Source organism: Notothenia rossii (genome assembly GCF_949606895.1).
Source record: "Notothenia rossii genome assembly, chromosome: 8".
In the NCBI taxonomy this organism is placed as follows: domain Eukaryota; kingdom Metazoa; phylum Chordata; class Actinopteri; order Perciformes; family Nototheniidae; genus Notothenia; species Notothenia rossii.
The window spans coordinates 47373562-47389436 of NC_136906.1; the positions used below are offsets into that span (position 1 = coordinate 47373562).

Sequence of the window (15875 nt, forward strand, 5' to 3'; positions counted from 1 at the left end):
TTATCAAAATAAAGACATTGTATAGTGTTCATAACAGTATTTTTATTTAATAAATTATACTTAATACAATAATATTACAAAAAAAACCTACATCTAAATAAATATATCATCTAAAATAGATGCATTTGATTTAGAAATAACAAATATAATTCAAAAATGTAAACAGCAACAAAGAAATTATAAACATTCTTTTTCTTTTTCTTGTTAATATCCATTATCTTCTCTGTTATGTATCTTCCGGTCGTTGCCAATCTGGCCAGCATTTCTTGGTCCTCCACGTCTTTCTCGTACAGCCACTGCTTGAAGCAAACTGAAAATAAGAAACAACAATGTTTTAACAAATCGTATTAAATTATGTGATGATAGAACTGCAAACAGAATAGCTGTAACTTTAACAAAATAAATAACTCAGTTACCTCTAATCATTAACCCATGTTTGTATCATTGAGTTAACTCTGTGTGTTGCTGCTAGCATACATAACACCTGACGTTGAAACGTTACTCACGGATGGGGCTACAGAGCTACTAGAAAGACAGTCGAACCCGGTGCATTTCTCCGTCTGAATGTGGTGCACTTTTGCTAAATGTTTAGACAAATAGCTCGTGTTACCGCCCTTACATGCTAAATTCTTATTGCACTTTTGGCAACGAGCATTGTCCACATCGAGACCAAGCCCCCAGGAAGTGCGCCGGACTCTGAGGAAAATATTCGTTGTATCCAAACGGCGGTACAACAATTTCCTTATCAGTCTGTGACGTCAACCGGCCCAGAAATACTTTTCCCCCTTGACTAACATTGGGAAAGAGACGTCTGTAAATCGGTGGATAATCTTTTTGAAACTAAATAAACTACCCAGTATGAACTATTGTATAGCCCTAGAATCATTAAGTCCTTAAAGTTGTAAAATGCACTAAAAGCCGAATCTAGATTTATTCTCTCTCTCCATTCTTTCTAGTGAGCCGAGAGTGTGTGCTCGGGGGGCGGGGCTTAAGGGGCGCATGCTCTGTGAGCGCACAAACGGGTTCTTCTGCTCTGACAGCCAGGCATGCTGGGTAATCTGTGACGTTTCGCTCTCTCAAAAGTTGGGCCATTTTGACTTCATGCGCCAATGAGCAGCTCTCATAGGAAAGAGACCCCTCCTCCAACGCTGTATCCAGTTCTTATTATACATCCATGCTCAAGACGGGTAACATAACTACCCTCGGGGCGCTTAGTTCTCTCCGCCATGTGTTTGTGTGTGCACGCGCACGCGTGTGTGTGTGTGTGTGTGTGTGTTGCATGCATGTAGCAGGTTCTGTGTGTAAACTGCCCCACCCCCTCGCACACCGACAGGGGAGAGAGATCTCTTGTCTGGATTGGAAAGATCGAAAATAAATCATAGACGCACTTTGTAGTCTTATTGCATATTAGAAACGAAGTTGGCAACAGTAAGACTGCGATATAATGTTTGTGTAGATATAATACATATGACATCTATTTTTTAAATGTCTCCAGTACCGATAAAAAGATTGATAACGTTGGACCTTAACGGTACCACGGTCTTTAATAATTCAGCCCCGGGCCCCGTTAATACTGGGACCCTGTACCCATCCCAAGTTTTAATTATTACATCATCAATATTACATTTCAAATAACCAAATACTTGGTATCTCACAAAGAGCAAGTTGCTAGTGCTGCTAAGAACATACCTGGTGATGGTGATGATGGTGGCTCTTCGCTGCAGGATCTGGTCGATGTCCTCCTAACAGAAGCGATTGACTTCGTTGTTCTCGTCCATGATGTAGGCTCCTTTCCTCAGGAGGTCCTCAATCTCCTTCTTGGATAACTGCTGTACCGGCTAAAGGCGACGCAGAGAGACATTTACACAATTGGATTTAGATAACTCTTTTCGAAAATAAACTAAGCGTACTGCAACAGCGACTGACCCAAAAATGACTTGGCATCTAGAAATATGACAGATTTTCTTTTTCTCACCCCGTTGTTGTTGCCTTCTTTGTTCCCACTCGTGCTCTGCAGGACAGCACGGTCCAGCCCGAGCTTCAGACTAGCTTTATCCAGCTTTTCCCTCTCATAGTTTCTAGTGATCAGACGGTACACCTTCACCGCCTTAGACTGGCCAAAACAATGATACCGAGCTTGAGCCTGAAATAAAAAATTAAAAGAGGGGTCAAAAGAGCAAAGTTTTTAAGCATTAAATGGGAAAATATACACTTACAGAACCGAGGGAATAAACGGAAAGACTGTTGTTGTTGTAGCCCTATTGAACTATCTTTAGGACAGACAGAGCAGATATATATATCGTACCTGCAGGTCATTTTGAGGGTTCCAGTCAGAGTCGAATATCACACAGGTGTCCGCAGCAGTGAGGTTCACAAGCTCTTGATCAGGTGTTTGATTCGGGCTGGCATGATCCTTTCTGCAGCGATAAATAAAGAAAACAAAGAAGACCTTATTAATAATAGTAATGATGGTAAAAACAATAATATTAGTATAACTATTTATATAGCACTTACACAATTGCAAAGTGATTCTCACAACAAAAATAAAGAACAAAACAATATCAACAATAAAAAAACTAATGATTATAGGAATGGTAAGAGACAAAGAAATGATAAACATTCTGAGTGGCCAACTACAAAAAGTAGACTCAATGGCTCTTGATGACATCAATGAGCAGTCCCAAAACATGCTGCTGTATCAAAATAAATAGGTCCTGATTTCTTCTGTTTAGTGTTGGATGATTTGTTGTATTGATTGCTGATGGATGTTAAGATATGTTTTACAATTAAAATAAAAATATTATTGTATTTGGAATCAAAAAGTTTACAAATCGTAGTTTTAATAAAATTACTAGCAATATAGGGTTTATTCAACAGCGGTAAAGCATTAAGTTGCTCAATTAACTTACACTGAACTGTAAAACTTACCACTATTTAGGAAATGACCTGATCAGAAGGATTGACTAGCAAGACAGCAAAGAGGTGGAGGAGGTCTCTGTCATGTACAACCATTGGTAGATGTTACACCTGAAAGAAAGATAAGGAAATAAGACAACCCAGGAAGACAAACACCTTCTTAAGTAAAAGACCAAATCATGTCAAGCTTTACATCTTTCAATCTTTAAAATGCACTGTTGGAAATGACATTCCAAAGGCTAAATTCCAACTCAATACCATAAATAACTGGGTACCAAAGTGCTTTACCTGATAGAACACGTTCCACACGGAGCAGCAACCATCCGCTTGGGCCTTTTGCTGCATATCATCTCCTCCCTCTCCACTGTTTCCAGTAGATCTCTACTGCCTCTGTCCAATAAAACAGAAATGCCCCAAAACAATCATATTTAAAAAGTTAAAAACAATAACTTGCTTTTGGCTTTCAAATGTATTAGAATCTCACCTTTTTCCTGGATGTCAGGAAGGCGTTCCCTTCAAGTCCGTAACCAGTCATAGGAGTTCAAATGCGAAGCCTGAACGATGACAAGAGCGAGACTTACATTTTACAAAATAAGTAATACCAGAGCAGTGTGTACGACATGCAGAGAACAGATCAAATCCCCTGACAGACTCACACACTTTGCTGATGTCCTCATCTGATAATGATGTTTCATTTTTAGCAGCAAAGTAACATTACTCAAGGTATATGTTGGACCCAACTCATGTACAGTATGTTTTGCATCTCCTCAACAATGGTCTGTATAGTTGAGTAGAAACAAACTGTCCCTACAGTTTCAGGTAGATTAACAAAGAAAAGTTTGCAATGAAGCACAAAACCCCTCTTTGTATTAAGTTAGCTGCCACAGAAAGTACAGCTTAACATGCTAACCTGGTAGAGTTAGCTAACGTTAGCTAACTTCATGTCCAACTAAAAACCTCTAACGTGCATTACATTGACGATTTTAAACACAACTTAACTCTCTCAACTTGTAAAATAACGTTAATTTAACATACCCTTAATAACTACATCACGTTTTTCAGGGGCAACACAAACTGCAGAAAACGTTAGCTGCTAACTGTTGTTAGCTAAGACAGCTAGCTCGTAACAATAGCCTCCTAGCAAACTTAAGGTTACGTTAACATTAACTTAACGTTGTAAGAAAGCAAAACGAACCTTCGAGAAATATTTTACTCTCAGACTGGGTGTAATTGTGTTGCATTGCTTACCTCCAGAAGGACTTTTAGCTGTTTCCCAGTAGAGACTAGAGAGAGCTGTCAGAGCGGTTGCTCTCAGAAGAGCAGCATTGGGCGGACCAGATAAGAACCAGTTAGTGTCAATGTTGTGGTGCTGTTGCTTTGGTCTGGGTCTCTGGATCTGTGAGCCCCGTTCATTTGCATATAAGGAATGGAAATGTCTTATCATGAAATGTCTCATCATGAAATACAAGTCACCTGAAATAAATAAATGCGTCATTATGAAATACAAGCCATCTGAAATAAATAAATATGTCATTATGAAATACGATTCTCTTGTAATAAATAAATGTGTCATTATGAAATAAAAGTCTCTTGAAATAAATCAATAAATGTGTCATTATGAAATAAAAGTCCCATGAAATAAATAAATGTGTATTTAAATGTACATGTATACATATTTATAGCCTCATTTATGTATTTCAGAATTTATTTCATAGGCATATTTATATATATATGTATTTATTTAATTATTTATGTATTTATTTATTTATTTAATTTTGGCTTAAATGGCATTCCATATGACGTAGGCAACGTGAGGATACCATACGTCGCTACTAGTTCTTTGATGTTGGTTGGTGAGTCAGAACATTTAGTCTAAAATTGCTTTGGGGGGTGGGGATGAATGGCAAACAATGTTGACAGGGCTAAAGTCAATGTATCGTTTTTTATATTTATACTAGCTAATTATTGAAATATTGCAAATGCATTTGGGTTAATGAAATCTTGACACATAATTGAATGACATTTCAAAAGTTGTTCCTTCCCTGTACAATATAGATTCAATTAATATTTCTCTAATGTTGTGGGACAGTAACCTTCAATGGCTGACCAAAATAAAATAAAATGTTTATTACCACCAGGGCAGAATTATCGAATATCTTCGATTGATTTCTCGACCGGTGTACTTTTTGGGCCCAGTCTTTTGCTTTCTGCCGGAAATCCTTCATACGGGCCGTGTGCCATGATTTCAGCTCCAACATCTTCCCACACTGAGGAAGTGAGAGGGAAAGAGGGAGTAGGAAGGACATACTTACTTTTTCTGATAGAAAGACAGTTATAAACAGTTGGGAAACAAAGTATTGCTTATTTCTTTCTTTTAACCATATATATAATTTAATATAATATAATACTTCCCCAAAAAATGAATCGGAAAATCAATTAAATTCAACTGATTGTACAGACTGACAAAATATGCTACCGAGTAAATGTACCGGATCATTTATTCAGCAGGCTAACCAAGTTAGGATATCTAATTAACAGTATACAGAGGGGCTACATTCACTTTATCTAACTATTTGTAGCAATTCATATTTTAATTGACACTATGAATGTCCATTATATGGCCTCATATATAATCATAATAAAATATTATTCATTTTTTTAAATCAAAATATTGTTATTTAAAAGAACCAACAGTCAAACGGACATTTTCAATGGAACAGGCACATGCAGTAAATGTAATGTTCTAAAAAACACCTATACTGTGATGCACATTTGTGGAGTGACAAAACTCTTTCCGGCTTTTGTTAGAAAAAAGTCACCACTTTGTTCGCCACTTTTATTGTATTGGGTTTTGCAGAAAACAATGAGATATTTATAGGCAAAACTAACTGCCATTTATGTATGAAAATGGTTTTGTCCGAGAGACAGTATAATAGACTGTATTATGAATACTTTAGTAGACATATATATAGTTATATTTACCTTTGTGCATCTACGATTTGCGCAGTTTGATTTTTCCAAACAATGGGGGCACTGTCTTTTTGTGGATCCACCTGGCATCGTTGCTACATTATGAACAAAACAAAAACATCACATGTATCACATATAGTTATTGGCATGACACAAAACTAAAATTCTTCCATATAACCATGTATGATTACTAAAGTCAAATGATATAATCCAAATGATGTTGATTGAATTCAACTTCAAAATAATGTTAAGTGTGATATAAAAGTTCAATTAGTAGCACTTTAAAATTCACAAATTCCAGTATAATACCATAAATAACTTTCAATTTCTGGTAATAGTCAGTACGTATTGTGTAATCTTTTTTTGGCATGATAAGATGTTTTCTATTAGCTATCATCATAAACCTCAAATCATGTTTGTTCATAAAATGTATCTGTTATTGCGTGATATAATGCATGTTTTTTGAGATAGAGACTCTACTGTAGTCAAACTAGTACTTAATATTAAATTGCTCTTATGTTCCTGAAGTAAATATTCATATATTCAGTTTTATTCATAATTTTCTTTTCGATTTTTATTATAGAGTAATACACATTTTTTTATATTTCTATTATTCAGATACTCTTTCGAGCTACTGTTGATATGAATATATTCGATGTTTATGCTAATTATTTGTATTGTATTTTGTATTTTATATTCCTCCTACATACTTTTAATTAATTTGTAATGTCCAATAACACTGGGCTGCAACGAAATAATTTCCCAATTTGGGATGAATAAAGTATCTATCTATACACTATTCGTTTAGGTTAAAAGCACCACATGTACATATGATTTAAATGATAAATTACATATCCTATATATCCCATATCCTATGGATCCTATGGAGAAATTGCATTGCTTTTTGGCGAAGGAACCGGAAGTGGTAAAATGTGACCTGCTCTATCGAAATCAGTCGCATTTACCCGAAGACACATTTTGAGTTGTATACACTGCTGGAAAGAGGATATTCCTAGCTTTCTAATGATATCAGGATTGTTTTTGTACTCCAAATATTAAGCGAAATATGTCACATTATATAATGACTGTCACAGAGTCATCATTTTGAGAAAAAGGCTTCAAAGTTTTCTCTTCTCTGGAATCCATCGATCTGATTGATTATTAGCGGAGAAAATGATCAAAATACTACGGAGGGAAGATATTTTCGTTTGAATTACTGGTCGGGGAGAAGCTTGCGAGTGTGTGTGTGTGTGTGTGTGTGTGTGTGTGTGTGTGTGTGTGTATACGTGTGTGTGTTTGTGTAATTTTGCGTTTGTGTGTATTGCGTTTGTTTCCCGGGGAAAACCCTCACGAGAAACACCGGCTGTTGTTACGCCTGCTGTGACGTTAAGTTACTAGGCTTGTTTGAGACAAGCGAGACCTGCGCAATTTCGATCAACGTCTTGCTAGTGCGTTGCATTATGGTTTGTCATTTTGTCCGACTTACTCTGGTTATGGCTAGAAAGGATCCGTCTAATGTAAATATGACGTCACGTTCTCGTTCTAACTCTCGTTGTAATCGGAGCGGCTCGGCTGTAATCGGAAAGGGTCGGGGTGGGCGGGACGCGGGAAGATCGCGGGAACATCGAGAAGAGACGTCGTTCCAACTCTCGTTGTAATCAGAGCAGTGGTAACCACTCAAAGTCCTCAAGAGATAGGAAACGACAGCAGTGTGGGACCTTATTGCGGGAAATTACTGAGCACACATACCACCTACAGGATGAGACGTTCATGTGTACAGTGATATCAAGACTAAATGATCTTTTGGAGGACGTAAAGCAACACACCCCACATGACAGTAGTCTTCCTCTCACCTTCACGCCCCCTCAAACACAAAAGGCAGAAGAGGACCATAACACCTCTCAGTACCAGCCATCGTAGACACCCTTTTTCAGGCCGGGTGGGTCATAAAGCTGAGGTCATGAGATCCAACTACAGAGTGGACAGCTTGAACAAGATTTTAAAAGCTAAGTCCCCAGAGTCTAATGCGGGAGGAGCAGGCAGGGGTACGAAGAGGAGGATAGATGCTTTAGGTAAGAACAAAGTATATTTACTTTTGCCATCTCCTCTATATTCACAAAACACAGCCAATCATCCATTCCAATCCTATGTGACATGGCACAGTTCATTTCACTCCAATAGAAACTGATATAAAAGAGACCATTAGTCTTCTCATTGTGCTTATTGCTGTGGATAGGTGTTAACTATTGTTGTTGTATTGTATCATATCAAAAGTTGTTTTCATCCAAGGCACCACCGCCAGGTGAATGTTGGAAGCTTGGAGCTGTAAAGAGGTGCTAAGTAAAACAACCTTTTGAATCCATTGCATGTGATTGATGTAGTTATAAAAAGTATATCATAAGCTGTCATTACAGTCTAAATATCTAACAGCAAAAGGAGGAGAGGAGATGAGGAGAACAGAGGAGAGGAGACAGCAAAAGGAGGAGAGTATGAGGAGAGGAGAACAGGAGAGGAGAGGATACAGCAAAAGGAGGATAGTCTGAGGAGAAGATGAAGAGAGGAGAACAGAGGAAACAGGGAAAGCAGAGTAAAGAGCAGAGTTGAAAGAGAAGTTGAAAGCAGAGCAAACAGTAGCAGGAGAAGTAGAGCAAATGTAAAAGTAACTTTGAAAAGTATCAGCAAGAAGATCAGAGTTGCATAATGTTATTTTGTTTTATTCGTTACTGTTATATTAATGTTGTATGTTCATTTTTGTACATAGGATAATAAAGATGATCTTAACCTTGAACTCGATTCATGACCTCATTTCATTATTAAAACCTTAATATCAAATTACAGACTGGATTCAAATTAGGATCTCCAAATGTGTTGATGTAATGTTTGTGATAAACTGAAGGATAAAGTGTTCCTTTATGTGTTGAGAAAATTCCCCTCCCTCTTAAGCCAAGTAAGGTGTTTAAAAAGCCTCTTGGATCAGCTGGAAAATACATCATCACAAAGCTGAAAACAGCTGTTTCACTTTACTTTTGAAAGATACGACAGAGACAAAGCTACACATATATGATGATATTATAGAATATGGTGCATTGCTGCAGATTAAACTACCCAACGGGATATAAAAGAGGTAAACACATCTACAGCAGTAACATGCAACATACATTTTATTGCACCAGGAGCTATCTTGGGACTTTTACTGCAACAACGTTGACTTGCCTGTGAATACAAAATAAACCATAGTGTTGCTGATCTACAGTGTTGTCATTCTTCTTTCAACAGCAAGACCGCTAACAAGTATTTACATATTTAATATAGTTTAGTTTCTCGCCATCCCAAACGTAAACATTCAGCCACGTGACTGCGCTTCCGAGCCGCTCCGATTACAACCGAGCCGCTCCGATTACAACGAGAGTTAGAACGAGAACGTGACGTCATATTTACATTAGACGGATCCTTTCTAGCCATAACCACTTACTCTGGAGGATCGCCTACATGAGACGTTGAAATCTCGCGGGACAAAGACGCCCGCAGCCTTGAGAGCGAGGAGCGGCGAGGCGGCGCAGTTCCTCTCCACGGGCTGCGGAAGCGAAATGCTTGATGGGAAACGACTCGCTGGTATCTGCTCATTGGTGGTTTTTACCACGTGCTGCTGATGAAGCTCTCCAATTGGCTCGGCAACATTTTTGTTGTTGTTTTGTGTCAGTTTTACGTCGCCCCCTCCATTAAAAAATTTCATAATTGTTCCACAATGTTTATCATCATGAAATTAATATCTATATATGTTATACTATACTTGCACTGCTTACCGTTTTCATACTTTATATATCTTAGCATATTCATACACACTGTTCATACTGCTCACAGGCTGCTGTGTGTATCTTGCATTCATACCCCTCACTGTTTATTCATCATTCAATTAATTATATATTTTATTCTGTAGATTGTGTAAATTACTTTTCACTTTACTGCTTGTTGCACTCCTGGTTGGAAGCTAAACTGCATTTCGTTGTCTCAGTACCTGTAATATGTGCAATAACAATAAAGTTGAATCTAATCTGGAGCAGGAACAAATGTATTTACTTAGTACATATCTGACATTAAGATTAAACACATGTGTGCATTCTTTATAAATGCAAATCGAGTCAAGCCGACTCCCGAGGTGGCGGTATGCACCTTAAAGTTGTTTTCAATCTGCCAAAAAACCGAGAGAAGAAGAAGAAAAAGGCGAAGAAGGAGAAGAAGAAGCCGACTCGGAGCTGTCCGACTTCAGGCGAGCTTTTTGAGACCTTCCCCGGCTGCGATCGGCTATTCTCGTCTACTTTCGAGGCGAGCCGCAACACGTCTCAAACAAGCCTACCCCGTTCTCCGCTTGTAATTATGCCGTTACAAGCTTCAAAGTTGTATTTATCATCTGAATTTACCGAAAAAAGTTGAATATTCTGAAAGCCAAGACTTTGTTTAATTTAAATCAGATGAAAACAAACTGTAACGGACTCTGCCGTGTTATTTATGACACTCTTGACCTAACAATCAACATCGGCACCTCTGTTGTTTCCCCGACTCAGACTGCAAGGAATCTGGGTGTGATCCTAGATAACAAACTGTCCTTCACTGCAAACATTACTGCTACAACCCGCTGCTGCAGATACACGCTTTACAACATCAGGAGGATACGTCCCCAGTTGACTCAGAAATCAGCCCAGGTTCTGGTCCAGGCTCTCGTCATCTCACGCCGAGACTACTGCAACTCCCTCCTGGCTGGTCTACCTGGATGTGCCATCCGACCTCTGCAGCTCATCCAGAATGCAGCGGCTCGTCTGGTCTTCAACTTTCCAAAATTCTCCCACACCACGCCGCTCCTCCGCTCCCTTCACTGGCTTCTTGTAACTGCTAGAATCGACTTCAAGACACTGGTACTTGCGTACCATGCTGTGAATGGATCTGGCCCTTCCTACATCCAGGACATGGTTAAACCGTACACCCCAGCACGTGCACTCCGCTCTGCATCAGCCAAACGGCTCGCTGCACCCGCACTGCGAGGGAGACCCAAGTTCCCATCAGCAAAAACTCGTGGGTTTGCTATCCTGGCTCCAAAATGGTGGAATGAGCTCCCCATTGAAATCAGGACAGCAGATAGCTTGCACATCTTCCGGCGCAGTCTGAAAACTCATCTCTTTCGAATCCACTTCGAGCGATAGAATTACTAACAAAGCACTTATATACTAATAAAGGGCTGGCTTATCTAAAGCCAGTTGAGTAGCACTTGAAATGTTTGGCTCTATGAAACCTGATGTACTTATATGATTCTGTTTTCTTTAAGGTTGTATCTTCCTGGTTGAATGCACTTATTGTAAGTCGCTTTGGATAAAAGCGTCAGCCAAATGCAATGTAATGTAATGTAATTTATGATTACTCTACGCCATATGCGGAGTTTGACATTTGCGCTTGGGGGGGCAAACCTTTTTTACTGACGTCACTCAGTACACAGTCCCAACTATTTCGTGCTCACCGCACTGAGTATGACTTTTCCACATACGAACACAACTCGTCCCGTCATGCACGCCTCATGCCCGCCGTACACACACACTCATATGGAAGGGGCGGTCTCTCCCCCCAACAACAGTGCATTACATAACTGTAAAAAACGTATCAAAACTGTGCATATCTTATACTTATTTGATAACTACTATATCCCTTGGTGTCCTACCTTAGTTCAGAAGTAGACGCCGTTTTTTACGTTCCGCATATACGTCCACTATCCCCTCAGGTGACAGCTGTGCGGTTATGTCGTCCTCAATGTGAAGAACCGCAAGTGAGGAAAATCTTGTTCCTCCCATCGTTGACCGCAGCCAGTTCCGAATTCTCCTCATTGCAGAAAAACTTCTCTCAGAGGTGGCAGATCCGATAGGCAGAGTCAGTGCCAACTGGAGCATCTTGTATAGATTTGGATAGCTCTCCTTTTTAACAGTCTTTCGGAGATGCTCAAGTGCAACAGGTGCGACAGCAGAGGCTTTAACAAGGTCCATCTCTGCTCCAAGAAGGAGAGGGTGAATTTTGAGCAGCTGTGCATTTTTTTGTACGAGAGGTTCAATTCCTTTTTTCTCACATTTAAACACTGCTCCACATGCTCGTGCCAGCTCTATGGGCTCTCCCGTGAATCGTCTGTCTAGTTCGTTGATGAGGGTGTCCAGCACAGGGAGATAGAGGTGCTGCTGATATCCAGCTGTATCACTCTGTGACATTTGTGCGCCACTTTCATCAGTTTCTCTTTGGCCCAAAGTAGTTGTAACCAGGAAACTGTCGAGGGAGGTCGGGGGTTTTGTAACCCGTTTTCTTTTGGGTGCAAGGGGACCCGGAGTCTGACACTCAACATCTGCATCCCCAGGTACTGGCACGTTGTTGTCCCGGCAGAACTGTTTCACTGATCCCCACAGATTGCTCCACGTATTTGCTTGTCTCTGAGATTTGAAGTGCGCCTTCAGGTTGTCGGTAAGCGCTGTAGCTTCGGAGAGTGTGCAGCTGGAGGACTGTAGGGCCTTGTGCGTAACATGAATCACACGCAGTATGTCTTCCAATACAATAACACATGTAAGGAAAGACATTCTGGTCATGTGGGCATAAAGGCCACTAGCCTCCACAGACCACTTGTCTTCCTCGTCACTCATTTCTCTGAGGCACCCTATAATTGCAGAGTAGTGAGTTTTAACGGAATTCACAGATCGCCACTTGTACGCCCATCTTGTCTCACTTGGCTGTATTATTTCAGTTTGTTTCAGATTCAGTGATTTCTGCATTTCAATGAATCGATGATGGTTTGACGGCTCTGCAAATACAGAGTAGAGTTTGTCAATGACGTTCAGGAATGTTTTCACGCTGCGGTTGACAGCAAAACACTCCACAAGCACCAGATTTAGTTTGTGTGCCATGCAGTGCACGTACACTGCGTATGGGTGGGTCTCTTTGATACGCTGCTGCACACCAGAAACGTGACCAGACATGACGGAGGCACCATCGTAACTCTGGGCAACAATTGGGATATGTTTCAGTCCACACATCTCAAGTCCTTTGTTTATTGCTTCCACAATCCCAGCCGCGTTGCGAGATGCTGAGCAATCAATAAAACACAAAAAATGCTCCTTGATTTCAAGCTGCTCTGCATATCTGATACATACTGATAATTGTTCCGTTTTGCAAGACCTGGCCTCATCTGCAATTATAGAAAAAAATCAAGTATCCTGCACTTTCTCTTCAATTTCTGCACGAACTAAGTTAGCGCATATGTCAATGACTTCGTTCTGGAAATCCGGGCTAGTAGCATTGAAATAGTTGGACTGCATGTTTTTAAAAGCAGAATCATACTTGGAGAAAAATCCACAAACCTCAAGAAAATTCCCACGCGACTCTGACTCGCTTCCCTCCCGATGGCCACGAAAAGGCAATCCGAGTTTGGACAACAGCCTCACAATATCAACAATTTTGCACAAATAAGATCTGTTCTTCTCAACAGAATCTTTGTGGCTTCGGGAAAGTTTCGCTGCAATAGATCCAGAAGATGCAGTCACTTTATAGTTATCCCATTTAACCATGCAGTTCAGATGGGCCTGGGATTGTGCATGTTTCTCCAGTTTGCTGCTTAGTTTTTTCCAGTCACTCAGGCCCTTTCTAAAGGAATCCTCCACACCGCTGTCAGTCTGGAAGTGGCGGCATGAAAAACAGAAGACGGCATCAATTCGTACTGAATATTCCAGCCAGGGATAGTTCTTGTAATAGTACGAGGAAAATGATCGTTTCGTTTTCCCAAACATTTTTGAGGGGAAATCGGATAAAGTAGGCTGCTTGGGACAGCTATGCTTTTCCCCAAGATCATCATGACCCACTGACGGCCCCGGTGCCGGTGGTCTCCCTGCTGTGGGGTTAATGTTAGCTGGTCCTGCTAATCCAGAGCTCTCCGCTGTGGGGCTAACGTTAGCTAATCCAGAGCTGCTCGTTTGCGTGTCTGCCACTTGACATTGTGACGGCTGCTGGTTGGTAAAGTTAGGCTCAGTCGGTGGCTCTTCTGTTGTTGAAGCTGAAGACGAAATTGGACGTTTTAAAAATCGCCGAATACCCATTACTGCTAATACAATAGCTGAATCACTTGGATACAAAAAAAAGCGAGGGAACTTTTGTCCTTAACCTCACACGTCACACACACACACACACGTCACAACCCTTTATATATACAGTCTATGGTCACAACATGCGACTGCTCAAAAATGAAATTATTTCAAACAAAACATGATATTATTCAGATTTGTATTGTAACAATCATTTTATTACATCTATTAAAATATTTATATATACAAAATATTTGTATTGGAACAGTTTTAGACTTAGTAATGCTATAACATATTTCAGCCACCAGGGGGGGCAATGCCCCCCCTGCCCCCCCCGCAAAATCCGCCTATGCTCTACGCTTACATTCATAATGTCAGCCGGAGGGAGGGGGGGGTGGCGCTGCGGAAGAGCAGATTGCCTGTCATCTTCCCTTTACAAACTTAAAGAATGTATTTTATCGTGTGAGTTTGGAAATAAAAGTTTCATATTCTGAAAACCAAGACTTTGTTTGTTTAAAATCAAACGAAATACCCGAACCCCCAAAAAATTGTTTTTTACGCAAATCCACGTTTATTTTGAAATGAGCCGTTGCGACTTCTGACTGATTTCGATAGAGCGGGGTTGCGTTCGGATAGTTTAAAATCAGCTCCTAAATTCTAACCCTATCTCCTATTCCTTGACCTCTGAGTGAAACGTCACGGGGTAAAGGGATAGTGGATAGGAGAATTCAAAAGGACTTAGGAGAAGAGACTGCGGTACTTTAGAGAATCCGAATGCACTTTCACTATCCAACGTGTTTATGATGCGCCAGCGGACGTCATTGTGTGCGTCTGCTGCTGTGGGGAAACTATGGAAACTACAGTTTTCTATACAACGGGCTACAACATGGATGTTTAATAAGAACGACGGACTCATCTAGAGACTCTGCACCGTGCTCTGATGCTGTTGCTTTATGCTTTATGTACAACAGAGAAACATATTCTTCATGACCAAAATTGGAATTGAAAAAAAAAATGAAAGTGAAACTTATGCTCGTCACCCTCTCCCTCCGGTCCACATTAATACAAATGATCCCAATACGTATGATTGTAAGAACTATGAAAATATCTTAAAATCAATACAAATATTTATTATAAACGTTAGTCTTTAACACCTATCACTGTGTATATCACCATTCAAACATCTTTTAAAAGTTGAACAAACCCCACACAGCTCAGTGAAATGTTGACTTTATTTGATCATTTCAGTAAAAACTAACGTTCATATTTCTCTTTTTGATTGTAATACTGATGAACGTTCAAAACAAAGCACTTTGGCAACTTACCACATACGTTTTAAAATGCTTAATAAGCACCGTAACTTTCATGATATAACTTCTCCGTCATAATCGTTTGTTTCCGTGAACGGCCGACTGTTGTGTGACGTCAAATGCTGCGGCTGCAAGGCATTGTGGGGCAGCATTTTCTCCTTTCCTTTCGGTTAGGGAGGTTCAGTGGTTCCTAAGCTAAAGGAGGTTATAAAGGAAGTTTGAAACCTCCTTTCCTATCATTCTAGAGAATTCTAACGGCACTTATCATGGCTGCCACTGAGGGACTTCCGGGTCATTTCACTCGTTTAGGAAGGTTCCTAAGCTAAATGGACTATTCGAACGCAACCCAGCTACAAATGCTAACTTACTTCTGGGTTTTAGGACGCGTCACTCTGACACTCTATAGAGAGGCGAAGTCACGCCCATCTACTTCCGGTCCATGGGACCCCGGAAGCGAAAAATTATACATTGAATTCAATGGAGAGAGAAAACATATCTTTTGATCCGGTTTGAATTGTGCCACGAACTACACATATGATGTTTGTCAATCTTAAACAATAATTTTCATGTAAAAAAAGTACCATTT

At 40.0% G+C, this 15875-nt stretch overlaps 2 long non-coding RNA genes across 2 annotated transcripts; both read right to left on the reverse strand.

The window, feature by feature from the left end:
• Positions 1–2: 2 nt before the first annotated feature.
• Positions 3–4343, reverse strand: LOC307016849. Its single transcript, XR_013801938.1, has 8 exons — positions 4165–4343; positions 3401–3470; positions 3205–3306; positions 2929–3027; positions 2306–2417; positions 1976–2143; positions 1690–1838; positions 3–310 (listed from the first exon to the last, which is right to left on the reverse strand). It is a non-coding gene; the product is annotated as an uncharacterized lncRNA (long non-coding RNA).
• Positions 4344–4725: 382 nt separating this feature from the next.
• LOC307016850 lies at positions 4726–9457 on the reverse strand. Its single transcript, XR_013801939.1, has 3 exons — positions 9359–9457; positions 5899–5981; positions 4726–5183 (listed from the first exon to the last, which is right to left on the reverse strand). It is a non-coding gene; the product is annotated as an uncharacterized lncRNA (long non-coding RNA).
• Positions 9458–15875: the final 6418 nt, after the last annotated feature.